The sequence below is a fragment of the Microtus pennsylvanicus genome, chromosome X (assembly GCF_037038515.1).
Source record: "Microtus pennsylvanicus isolate mMicPen1 chromosome X, mMicPen1.hap1, whole genome shotgun sequence".
Lineage (NCBI taxonomy): Eukaryota > Metazoa > Chordata > Mammalia > Rodentia > Cricetidae > Microtus > Microtus pennsylvanicus.
Window position 1 is genome coordinate 143,873,778 of NC_134601.1, and position 13,707 is coordinate 143,887,484.

General features: G+C 43.7%; 1 protein-coding gene across 2 annotated transcripts in view; it reads left to right on the forward strand.

Moving 5' to 3' along the window:
• The first annotated feature begins 12,689 nt into the window (after nucleotides 1-12,689).
• Nucleotides 12,690-13,707, forward strand: part of Jade3 (jade family PHD finger 3) — a 121,667-nt gene continuing 120,649 nt past the window's right edge. For both annotated transcript variants that reach the window (XM_075958422.1, XM_075958421.1), the window contains exon 1: nucleotides 12,690-12,825. The gene's annotated coding sequence lies outside the window, so the exon portion shown is untranslated. The remainder of the gene's footprint in view (nucleotides 12,826-13,707) is intronic.

Consider the following 13,707-nt stretch of genomic DNA (forward strand, 5'->3'; position numbering starts at 1 on the left):
TTCCTAGAGAAGCTAAGTAAGAAGGTGAACCCAAAGACAAACACATAGGCATCCTCATGAATATTAACCTTCATCAGGCGATGAAAGGAGACAGAGACAGAGGAGCACGGGACAGAAATCTCAAGGTCCAAATCAGGAGCAGAAGGAGACGGAGCACGAGCAAGGAACTCAGGACCGCGAGGGGCGCACCCACACACTGAGACAATGGGGATGTTCTATCGGGAACTCACCAAGGCCAGCTGGCCTGGGTCTGAAAAAGCATGGGATAAAACCGGACTCGCTGAACATAGAGGACAATGAGGAATACTGAGAACTCAGGAGCAATCGCAGTGGGTTTTTGATCCTACTGCACGTACTGGCTTTGTGGGAGCCTAGGCAGTTTGGATGCTCACCTTACTAGACCTGGATGGAGGTGGGCGGTCCTTGGACTTCCCACAGGGCAGGGAACCCTGATTGCTCTTCCAGCAGATGAGGGAGGGTGACTTGATCGGGGGAAGGGGAGGGAAATGGGAGGCGGTTGCGGGGAGGAGGCAGAAATCCTTAATAAATAAATAAATTAAATAAATAAATAAAATTAAAAAAAAGAAAACGTCTAAAGGGTGGGAAGGAGAAGTGCAGAGCAAGAGGGTAATAGAAAAATAAAATGAAAGTATTGCATATTTCTCATACATAATCAAGAGAACAATCAAGAAAGAGGAGAAAGTGAGAGAGAGGAGGTGGGAAGGAAGGAAGGAAGGAAGGAAGGAAGGAAGGAAGGAAGGAAGGAAGGAAGGGAATCTGTGTGTGTGTGTGTGTGTGTGTGTGTGTGTGTGTGTGTGTGTGTGTGTGTGTGTGTGATATATGAAAGCAGAAGCAGAACTATGTGAGAGGAGAAAGTGAGAGAGAGGAGGTGGGAAGGAAGGAAGGAAGGGAATCTGTGTGTGTGTGTGTGTGTGTGTGTGTGTGTGTGTGTGTGTGTGTGTTATATGAAAGCAGAACTATGAGAGGAGAAAGGAGGCCAGTTTAGGAGGTGGACAGGGGCAGCTAGTGCAGGCAGGAAATGAGGAAGACACAGTAATGTGTGTATGATAATGAAAATATCATAATGAAACTCATTACTTTGAAGCGTAATAAAAACTTAAATAAACATTTTCTTAGGTTTATTAAACATGTGTGCACATGCCATGATGCACATGCTGAGGTTAGACTTGGTTTCTCTCCTTCCACCATGCTAGTTCTAGGGATTGAATTCATTCAGGTCATCAGGCTTGGTAGCAGGTGCTTGTCAGCACTAAGCCATCCCCCCCAGCCTCCTAAATTTTTAAAATAAAAATGAAAGAAAGTAAAATGTTACTACCATCACCAGAAAAATCTTCTTATTGCTGTTCTTTTGTTTTTCCTTCTGTACATATTGTATTAGTTTCCTTATCAGTGACGGTCACGTAAGGAATGAAATATTCACGTTGTCTCCTACTTTCAGAGATTTCCACCTATAGCCCCTGGCTCTGTTAACTCCAGATGCATGGAGTCCACATGGCAATGGGAGCTTGTGATCTGGGCAAATCACGTCATAGTACAAAGAAGGCAAAGAGACACTCCTAGTAACCGACTTCCCTGAGCTAGGTCTTACCTCTTGAAGTTTCTAGCACCTCCCAAAACAGTACCAGCAAATAGAGACCAAGCTTTCAAAACATGAACCCATGGGGCATTTCATTTTGAAACCACAACACACAAAGCTCTTTGTACGCATTATCATTTCAACCCAAGTGAAGATAAACTTATGTGTTTAGAATTGTTTCTTTATTTGAAGTGTCAGCTATTTTCCTATTTTTATCTAAAAATGTTCTTGAGGGGCTGGAGAGATGGCTCAGTGGTTAAGAGCATTGCCTGCTCTTCCAAAGGTCCTGAGTTCAATTCCCAGCAACCACATGGTGGCTCACAACCATCTGTGATGAGGTCTGGTGCCCTCTTCTGGCCTGCAGGCATACACACAGACAGACTATTGTATACATAATAAATAAATAAATATTAAAAATGTTCTTGCAAATCACGGTAGTGATGCTCTGGGCAAATAGAAGGTGTCACTGGCTTTCACAGTGTGAAATAACATTTTACCCAAGAGAAAGGTAGCATAACTGACGGGCTTTTCAGAATCAGACTCATGTGGCTTGCCACACACACAATTGCTTTGCTTTAGTAATTGTTAACTATAAATAGAGGTTGATTTTCCCTGGAGAAAAACAAGAGCTAAGTCTACAGAGCTCTCCACTCCCCACTCGCCACTGGTAACCACCATTATCTCTTTGGCTTTATGTACACATTTACACGCACAGTGCAGTGCGCAAGCAGAGGAACCCATGTGGAAAGCAGGTATTTACTTGTCTAAGGAAAATGCTGCCTGCTGCTGATTCTTATCATGGCAGATTTGTGGTGTGATGGTCAAGAAAAACAATAGTAAGAAAAAGAACAGGAGATCTTGCCAAGAGCGATCCTCTGGATTTCTTTGGTCTTTTTCCTTTGGGTCCCCTGAGCTAATTTATGGCAAGTAGCGGCACCATATAGTGTGTATCACAGCCTAAGCGATTTCAAGGTCTTGCACTCTGTTTCATCAACTAGTCACTAGTACCAGTGGTTCAAGAAGTAGAGATAAACAATTCCTTATGCAACTGAGAGCATCTCCACTAAGAAAAATAATTCCCGGGGCTGGAGAGATGGCTCAGAGGTTAAGAGCACCGGCTGCTCTTCCAGAGGTCCTGAGTTCAATTCCCAGCAACCACATGGTGGCTCACAACCATCTGTAATGAGATCTGGTGCCCTCTTCTAGTGTGTGGGCATACATGAAGGCAGAATGTTGTATACACAATAAATAAATAAATTAAAAAAGAAAGAAAAAGAATTCCCTAAAGTGCAAACTGAAGTCGTTGCCCTCAATTGTCAAATTTTGTCTTCCAATGGACACTGAAAAGCTCTTCATTTACTTGTTTTAAAATATGAGATTGAGCTAGGTGGCACTCATTTCTATAAATGCTGGCATTCAGGAGGCTAAGGCAGGAGGATTGCTTTGAATTTGAGGTCAGTGTGGGTTACATACTGAATTTCATGATATTCTAGGCTACAGTGTGAAAATCTTTCAATAAAACAACAAAAAAGAGAGCAGGGGATATAGATAGATAGATGATAGATAGATAGATAGATAGATAGATAGATAGATAGATAGATAGATAGATAGATAGATACATACATACATACATACATACATAGATACATAGATAGATACATAGATAGTACAACATTTGCCCAGTGTATGCAAGGCCCTAGGTTTAATCCCTAGCACTACAAAGCTTGCTTTATAAGACAGTAGATACTCAATTCTCCTTGCCGTTCCCTTCTATACACAACAAAATCCCTGAAAAACTATGCAAAGATTCGTCAGAAGGGTGGAAAGCAGAAAGCCAACTTGACAGGGACCTTAGGGTTCTAGGGATGGCTTTGGGTATGCTCCTTGACTTTTCCTTTTATCTTCCACATAGTTTAGAAAGGGTACTAAAGAGACCTGTAACCAAGAGCGTCAATTAAAGCAAAGCAAACCAAAGAAAAACCTGTCCTTTGTGGCCAAATCACTGGGAAAGGAGAAAAAGGTAGCCCAGTGAAGAAAAACTTTAATTGACAACACCAGCAGTGCCCTGGTGTCGGTGGGGCCTACAGCTTGTCAACTTGCTTTGGTGGCCCTAGACAGCTGGAGGAAAAGCACTCCTCCCTTAAGAGAACACCAGCCGAGATTAAGCAGGAGTCCCAAAGGCACCAAGGAGCTTGGGGAAGTACTTTCCTCCTGCTGCCTCCTCCAATCCTCCAAACACACAAGGCAGCTGGCAGAGGCGTGCTCTGCCCAACTGGCAGCTTTGGTGGATACCTACCCAGTAGCAAAGACCTCCACCCACTGCACCACAGCCGCAGGGAAAGCAGAGTTAACATACTGAGTCTGAACCCAAGCAGTGGTAGTGGACGGCCCTAGCAGACACTCTCCAACCCCCAACTCCACTGGCACTTCAGGGGACCAAGTGAAAAATCAGATCCCTTAAGCCCACCACGAGGCAGGCTGCTGGGGAGACACTTTCCTCCCTATCGCTTGTGGCATCAGCAGAGAGCTCACGGGGAGTCAGGACATCTGCCGCTCCCCTCCCACCATCCGGCACCAGCGGAGGATGCAGACAGGTGCTCCCCCTCCCTGCGGCTGTTTCCATGCCAGTGGAAGCTGAGTGAGAAGTCTGGACTTTCACCCTGTCTGCCAGCAGCAGCTGGTGCCCCACCCCCTCTCAATTAGAGTAAAGCAGGAGACCGAGAAAGGGGTTCTTTAAATGTGTAGGGGAAGTGCCTGGAAGGCACCTGCCTGGCCCAAATGTCATACTTGCCTAGTTCACCACACCTGCAGATCTGGAACTGGGATTCAGGTTTTCAAGATGCTTTCTGATTAACACACAAGCAGACCACAATGGCACTGGTAGGGCCCTAAAAATTAAATTGTCATTGGTACCGCAGCCCACAAATTTAGACCAGGAAACAACAAAAATACCCACACCAAAACACAGCATAAAGAACCTTTTAAAACAAAAGACAAAGTGTCAGGAGACACCTCTTGAAAGCAGTTAGTGAGAAAACTATACATTACCTATAAGGGAATGCTGATTTAAATGATAGCAGATTTTTCATCCAAAACCAGAAAGGCCAGAAGGAAGTGGTACATTTTTCAAATAATGAAAGAAAAGAACTGTCAACTCTTAATTCCATGTTCAGGGAAAATATCCTTCAGGAATGAAAGGGAAATAAAGACAGTCTCAGATGACAGAGGAAATTTATAGACGTTTCACTAGCAGATGTATCATAAATGAGTGGCTAAAGGAAGCTCTCCAAACAAAAGGGAATGATACCAGAAAGAGTCTTGGAACTTTAGAAAGGAAGGAAAACAATGACTTACCTAACACTCAGAATAAATATAATATACTACCTTTTTCCTTGTATGTTTTTCTATACAAAAATCAAGCAAAATTTTACAACCTGACAGTCTATTTTATATACAGAAGGCAAATAAGAAACTTGTATTTTAAAAGCAGAATGGTAAAAAGAGCTAGCAAATCAAGATTTTCTAGCCAAGTGTGGTGGCTCACACCTGTAATCCCAGCACTTGGAAGGCAGAGGCAGGCAGGAGCAGTGCCAGCCATGACTACAAAGTGAGACTAGCCTCAAAGAATAGAAAAATCAATTTTCTACACTATATTAGAGGTGGTAAAATGTTGAGAATGGTAGCCCGTGACACATTACATATATATTTTAATATCTAGAACAAATATTAAGAAAACTATGCAAAATGGAGTTCTAAAAATTATTTGGGCAACAAAAGGAAAAGAGAGAAATGAGAATCCGAGGAAAAACTTTAAGCAGCTTATAAAATTCTAAGTATCAATAACAGTGGTCAACTTGAATTTTCTAAGTAAATTAAGAAATATGCACAAAATACGTTTTAAATATTACTATATGTTATCTACAAGAAAATATTTTTCAAAATTACAACCATTAAGTTAAAAGATACCATGAATTTGAAAGAGAGCAAGGGAGTGGGGAATATAACAAGGTCTTGAGGAAGGAAAGGAAGGGAGAAATGATGTCATTATAATCTCAAAAATTTTTCAAATTTGACTAAGGTAGAGAGATAAGACACAGTCACTAACATCACAAATTGGACAAGGGGTCTTACTATATAGTTCTTGTAAGGGAAATAGAGGCATGTTACGCAGATAAATGTGACATCTCAGATGAAATAGATCTTTTAAAGCCACAAACTACCAAATCTCAACAGATATGAGCATTTACTACCTATCTAGCCCAATAGCTATTAAAAATGTATTTGAAAGGTTTCTGTTTTGTTTCGTTTGGGTCTTTGGTTTTTTGAGACAGGGTTTCTCTGTGTAGCCCTAGCTGTCCTGGAACTCACTCTGTTGTAGACCAGGACGGCCTTGAACTCAGATGGCCTGTTTCTGCCCGACTGCGACTCCTGGGATTAAAGGGGTGTGCAATCCCTTCTACTCTAGAATAACAAAGAAAAAGGAACACATTTGTGTCAAGGGTCCTCCAAGTCATTCCCAGGCTTGATGATTCAGCATAGGGACTCACATCATGTAGCAGAGAGTCATGCTCCTGGCGATGATTCATTAGGGCAAAAGAATATAGACCAAAACTAGCAAAGGGTGAAGTTCAGAGGAAACTACAGTAAGCTTCCAGTACTTCCCTCCTCCAGTAGAGAGACCCAAGGGATATGCTAATTCCTGCAGGAACAAGTTGTGACATGTGTGAAATGTTGTCTACAAGGGAAGTTTGTTAGAAACTTAGTTCCTGAGGCAATATTGGGGGTTGCTCATGTAGGCACTTCCTGCCTAGCACTTACTTAAAATTCTAGATTCCCCATAGGAAAGCAGATAGGTATTCACCATAAAGCATATTGTTTAGACAAACAGTTTAGGTACAGTGAGTGTCTTATTTAGTCTGGAAATTGTAGGAACCTTCCCCAACCCAAGTCAGGCTTGCTGTAAATCGGGAGACTTGAGTGTTTTTCCTAGGACACACATTTGTGCAAAGAGACTATGCACTGTAAGTCACAAATATCAGTTCTGAAAATGTAAGGACATTCCTAAAACCAAAGTTCCTAGATTTCTACTAAAGCCTTGTTACTATTTTATGAGACCAACATTTTCCTAATACGAAAACTGGACAAAGGCAGTACCCAACTCCCTCCAAGACAAAGCCTAACCTGACAAGAACTTGGACACAAAAACCTGCAGCAAAATATTAGTAATATAGAATCTAGAATCCAGAAATGTATACAAATAATCTTACTACAGCCAGGAGGGTTCTTTTCCAATGATATAAGGCTGGTGCAACCAAAAGCTTAAACAACAACCCAAACCTACTAGGGACTGGGGAGATGACTCAGCAGATAAAGTTGTTTATTACCAAACCTGAGGACCTGGGTTTTATCCCTAGATCCTAAATGACTAGAAGTAGAAAACTGACCGCTGCAAATTGTCCTTTGACTTCGGAGTGTCATATATCAATCTGTTGATTTCATTGGTTAAGCAATAAAAAAACTGCTTGGCCCTCATAGGTTAAAACATAGGTGGGAGGAGTAAACAGAACAGAATGCTGGGAGGAAGAAGCTGAGTCAAGGAGTCGCCATGATTCTCGCACTCCAGACAGACATAGGCCAGAATCTCCCTGGTAAGCGCACCTCGTGGTGCTACATAGATTAATAGAAATGGGTTAAGAGGCTGAAACTAAGGGGCCAAGCAGTGTTTAAAAGAATACAGTTTCCGTGTAATTATTTTGGGGCATAAGCTAGCCATGTGGGCAGCCGGGTGCTGGGGACGCAGCCCCGCCGCTCATATTTCAACACTCACAACCATCCATAACTCCAGGCAATCCATCTCTTTATTTTGACCTCCACAGGTACCAGGCATGCATGTGATACACAGATAGAGAATCAGACAAAACCTCCACACACATAAAATAAAATTAATAATTTTGAGGTTTTTTTCCCTTGTTTTTATTTGTTTGATATATTTTTTTTTGAGGCAGGATTTCTTCGTCAAACTGTCGTGGCTGACCTAGAACTCACTTTGTAGGCCAGGTTGACCTCAGACTCACAGAGATCTACCTCTGCCTCCTGAGTGCTGGGATTAAAGGCGTGCGCCACTACTACCCAGCTTGGATTTTTTTTTTCTTGTTTGCTTTTTTTGGCTTTTTTAGGCAAGGGCCTATGTAGCTTTGATTATCCTAGAACTCTATATAGACCTGATTCACAGGGATCTGCCTGCTTCTTCCTCCTGAGTGTTAGGCTTAAAGGCATGCATCACCATGCAAGGCTTTGAATTAATAAAAAAAAATAGTAGGGCTAGGAAGATGGCTCTGTGGGGAAAGCACTTACTGTGTAAGTATGGGAAGCACAGTTCAGATCCCCAGGGCCCATGGAAAGAGCTCGGCAGGTCAGTGGCATAGCTGTGAGCCCATCACAGAGAAGACATCCCACACTGTGATGTCCTCGCCAAAGCAAGCCTCAGTCAATAAAGTAGAGAACAGTCAAGTAAGATAGCCAGTATCAATCTCTGGTCCACATATGTGTACATGTGCATGTTCACTCCCTATGTACACACCCACACACATACACATATGCAAAATAGTTTTAAAACTATCAGACAAAATGCCAGACATACCTTACTCATATGGGCAGGAAGATCACAGGTTTGAGGTCACCTTGGGCTACACATTGAGACTCTATCTCAAAAACAAAAACAAAAAACAAAACCACAAATGATAAAAAGCCCAAACAACAAAAATTAAAAGCCCAATATTCAATCAATGTAATCTAGCATATCTATTAAGCTAATGAAGAAAAATGATATAATCGTATACTTAAAAAATTTCAGCACTCAGTTATGGTTAAAAAATTAAGCAAACTATGAATAGATAGATGGGTACTTTCTCAGCTTGATACAGAATATTTCCCCAAACCTTGCTAGCATCACATTTACTGGTGAAAGATGAAATGTTTCCCCCTAAGATCTATCCCAACAAAGGTGTCTACTCTTATCACTTTCATTCAATATAACTCAAATGCTGCCAATCAGGCAGGAAAAGGAATAAAAATCATATGATTGGAAAGGAGATAAAACAATTTCCATTTCCAAACAACACAAATTTCTTTCTTTTTTTACAATTACATTTATTGTTAGCAAGTGCCTTACTCACTGAGCCATTTTACAAGTCCAATAACATAATTTTTTATAGAGAAATTTCCAAAGTACCTGCCAAAAGACTCATAGAACCAATAATTGAGTTCGGTAGGTCACAGGATATTAAGATCAACACACAAACATCAATTGCATTTCTATGTTATACTGACAGTGAACAATCAACAAAATGTCCCTAGGCTCTACATGCTGAAAATTCCAAAATGCCAATGAGGAGTATAACTAAATGGAAAGATGGAGATCATCATGCTAAAGGGTTAGAAGAGTATGTTGGGAAGATGCCAGTTCTTCCCAAAAAGATATATAGGTTTGATGCCATTTCTCTTACAATTCCATCAAGGTTTTTATAAATGCAAAGTAAGTTCATTACAGAATTTATAGGAAAAGTCAAATTACCAGCCAAGTGTGGTGCCGCATGCCTTTAATCCCAGCACTTGGGAGGCAGAGGCAGGCGGATTTCTATTGAGTTTGAGGCCAGCTGGTCTACAAAGGGAGTTCCAGGACAGTCAGCGCTACATGTCTTAAAACCCACAAACAAACAAAAAACAACAAAGACAAAATAACTTGGATAGCAAGAATAATTTTGAAAAAGAATAAAGTGGGAGGGATTGCTCTATCCACTTATTCTATCACAATTAAGACTAGTATTCCCGCCGGGTGGTGGTGGCGCACGCCTTTAATCCCAGCACTTGGGAGGCAGAGGCAGGCGGATCTCTGTGAGTTCGAGACCAGCCTGGTCTACAAGAGCTAGTTCCAGGACAGGCTCCAAAACCACAGAGAAACCCTGTCTCGAAAAACCAAAAAAAAAAAAAAAAGACTAGTATTCCCAGGAGAGACACATAGATTAATAGAGCCAAGAAATGGCCCCATACAGATGGCCCAATTGACTTTGACAGAGATACGAAAGCAATTTAATGAAGCAAAGACAGTCATTTTATTCGAGTCATCGACTGTTTATGGCAAAATTAAAAATCTCTATCTTAGGGCCAAGTTTTTAACAAAAAATTAATTCAAAGGGAACTACTGACTTAAAACAAAACTATAATACTTCTTAGAGGAAACATGAGAGAAGGCAAATGGGACGAGGTGAAGATTTTTTAGGTATGACACCAAAAGCACTATATGTAACCGCAAAACTTGATAAGCTGAAGCCCTCCGAAAAGAGTTTAACAAATGAAAAGATGAACTGCAGAATAGGAAAATTATTTTCTGATCATATACATATCTGACAGAGGACTTATATTTAGAATATATAAACTCTCCAAATTTACTAGTAAGTAATAATCAAATTAGAAAATATCCAAAAGGCATAAGCAGACACATCATCAAGAGATGGTAACTAAAGACATGCAAGGGAGTTCAACATTGTTGGCCACTAGGGAAAGCCAATTTCAAATGAGCTATCAGCATAGGAAGGCGAAAACAGAAATAGTGACTATTTCAAACAAATACTAAGGAAGAGTAAAGAAGAAACTGATCTCCTCTGTACGGCAATTAGGAAACAAGACGGGCCACCTGGTCTGGAAATGTGGCCATTTCTTACAACACTCAGGACACACTTAGCATCTGACCATCAACTGCACTTACACTTATTATTATTTTTATTTGTTTTTTTTTTTGTTTTTCTAGACAGGGTTTCTCTGTAGCTTTGGTTCCTGTCCTGGAACTAGCTCTTGTAGACCAGGCTGGCCTCGAACTCACAGAGATCCGCCTGCCTCTGCCTCCCCAGTGCTGAGATTCAAGGCGTGCGCCACCACCGCCCGGCTGCACTTATAGTTACTTGATGTAAGAAAATGAAACTATTCTCACAAAAATCTCTATAAGACTGTTTACGGCACTGTCATTCTTTTTTTAAAAAATTTTATTACACCTATTTGTGTGTGTGTCCTATGTGTGAACATCAGAGGATAATTTTCAAGACTCAGGGCGTTCTTTCTTTTCAACTTTTGGATCCCAGGGGTAAAAAAAAAGTCATCAGGCTTGGTGGCTATGCTTTTTCCTACTGAGCCGTCCCCATGGCTCAGCAGTTGTATTCTTAACGGGCAAAGTTGGAAACAGTCCAAATGTCCTTGAATGCATGAACTGTGGTATAGCCACACTGTAGATTATCACTCAGCAATAAAAACAGTGATGAATGTTAAAGAAATTGTGCTGAGGAAAAAAACCCCCACAGATTTCAAAATGTATGATTCTATTTATATAATATGTTTGAAATAACGAAATTAGAGGGATGGCGTGGTGAACATATTAGGAGTTGCCAGGAATTATGTTAAGAAAAGGAGGTGACTGATGATAAGGCATACCAGGGAGACTCTTTGCTTTGAGATGGTTGTCTTGGTCACAGGAATCCACATAGGTGGAAAAATTGTGGAGAACTTAAATTTTCAGATTGAGAAGTGGATGCTTGCTAAGTTGATGAGATCCGAATGAGCTCTATGGATTGGACGAGTGTCCCTATCTTGCTTTTGATGTAGTTATGTTAGAAAAGTCTGAGAGGTACTTACAGGGTTTCATGAGACCCTTCTACCATGTTTACATCTCCCTGTGGAATTTTATTTTAAAATAAATCAAGTATAACAGTAAATGTGAAGGATTATGAATATTTTTCCAGATATTTGCATATAATGAAGAATTAAATCTACAGTATGAAAAGTAGACAAAATACAAATATCTACATTGTTTATCTTAGAAATATAAGTGAAAATGACTATGAGTTTATCTTAATCATGATGTATTTTCAATTCTAGAAAGGTAAATAGTAAGTTGCTTGCAAAGTTCTGTATTTATCAGAATTCAAAGGGTCAGAATCATTAGTAAATTATATACACTTATTTTATATATTAATAATATATGTCATTTCCCACTTATTCATTAGAAGCTATTGTCTTCTTTAATTGTAATACTGGTTAATAAAACAAAAGCTGTAGGGTAGGCAACCAGGAAGATAAGATCAGGAAGCTGGAACCCAGGGGCACAGACTAAAGCAGGCGTCCCTGGGTGAACTTTTTAAACTCCCCGTCCAATCCTCTTTGTCTCAGGAAAAACTCAGCCCTGGTTTAAAGGATTTTTCTAAAGAATTCTGACAGGCCACCTACACTATACGAGAAAATAATCCCCACTTTTAAGTCAACCGGCCTTTAATTCTATTTCAAAATACCTCCACAGCAACACCTGTATGAAGGTTTGAATAACTGGGAGCTGTAGGCTCGCTATATAGACATCCGAAGTTAAAAAAAAAGAAAAGCAGTCCACACCTTCATAAAACATGTTTGCTTGCAACTGGATAAATGTGTTGTCAATTGTCTCCTTGCCTTTATTATTTTTCCGTATTTCAAGCAGAAATGACACAAATCAATGGTGGTCACCGAGTTTATAAACGCAGAACTTGAAGTTAAAGCGGGGACTTGAAAAGCTAAGGCTGGCCGGTGCGAGAGCCAGTGCACCTCGCCCTTTCTAGCGCCTAGCGGGGCTGGGACTCCTCAGGGCAGCAGCGCGCGCAGCAGGAGGGGAGGAGAACCCACCTGAAGCACCGCGCCGCGCGCGCGTGCGGGAGCCCAAAGTGGGCGGAGCCTCGAAGCCGGTGGCGTTGGCGACGGCGCCCAGCCCGCCAGAAGAGCGCGCGGCGAGCAGCCGGCGGGGAGTCGGTCGGGTAGGGCGAGCGCAGCCGGCGGTGGGGGGGGGGGGAGTGGCGGTGGCGAGGAAGGAAAGGGAAGAGGCGGAGCGTGGGAGCGCACTGTGTCAGGAATACAATAGTGCTCCGCGCCTCCTCGGCCGCCGCCGCCCAGCAGCCTGCCCAGGGCTGAGGCCTGACGGGCCAGGCGGCCAGGGCGGAGGGCGGGAGCACAGCGCTAGGGGGCGGCCCCCGTGGCGGCTGGAGGCCCGGGCGGGAGGGCGGGGTGAGGAGGAGATTAGGGGGCAGGTGCGAGGGAGGGAAGAGAAGAAAGCGGGCGGCTAGGGGGCGGTTACCAGCCTAGCCGGACTCGCCCGCCCGGCACGTTGAGGGGCCCCGGAGTGCGGCAGGAAAGGAGCGGAGCCCGGAGCGGCGCCGAAGGTAGGCGCTCCCGAGGGTCGCCGCGGCAGCGGCAGCGAGGTTGTGGGCGTCGTGCGGCTTTGGCGGCGGGAGTGGTGGCCTCGAGGAGTGGGACGAGGGCGGCGTGGAGCTAGGGGTCCCGGCCTCGCCGGGCTGGGGGAGCTCCAGCCCCACGAAGCGGTTGCCTCCGGTGTCCCCCGAGAGCCGTGGAGCGGAGAGCGTGTGTGGGCTGAGGTAAAGTGCCCAGTCGCCCCTCTGCTGGTGGCGCGCTGTGCCTGGTGGCCCGAGCTGGGGGGTGGGCGGGGGGGCGGACACGGACACGCGAGCTCGGCTGCAGCCTCCGGGCCACCTCGGAAGGCATTGAGCGCCATAACTGTGGCGGCCGTTGCCTTCAGAGTCCTCTCCCGGCGCCCCTTGCCGTGCCTGTGCTCTCGGGACTCGTGGGGGCCAGACCTCGGGGCTAGAGGGCATGCTCTTTCTGCCGCCTGCGGCTGGCCAGTCGTAGCAGCGAGAGGGCGCACCCTGGCTGCTTGAGCCTTGCCGAGCGGGAAGACCCCGAGTGTCTGGAGCGGGGAAGACCGGCAGTGCAGGGAGCAACCAGGCACCCCGAGAGCCCAAATGCCAAGCTAGCGGGAGCGCGGGCGCCCTGCCGGCTGGCGGACGACGAACTTTCCTTTCTGCCGTCATTGTTAGGACGCTGTGAGTGTTCGCAGCAGCCTAGCGCCCTGCGGTCCTGGAGGTGGGAAAATCTCCCATTACGGGGAGGTTTTTCTGCCACCGGGCATGGTACAGTTGTTAACTTTTTTCCAGCTCTCGAATTCGTTTTTTATTACCTCCTCTGAGGGGGCCACATTTATTTGTTTTTTTGTTTGTTTAATCTTCCCATCTTTTCCCCCTGCGTTT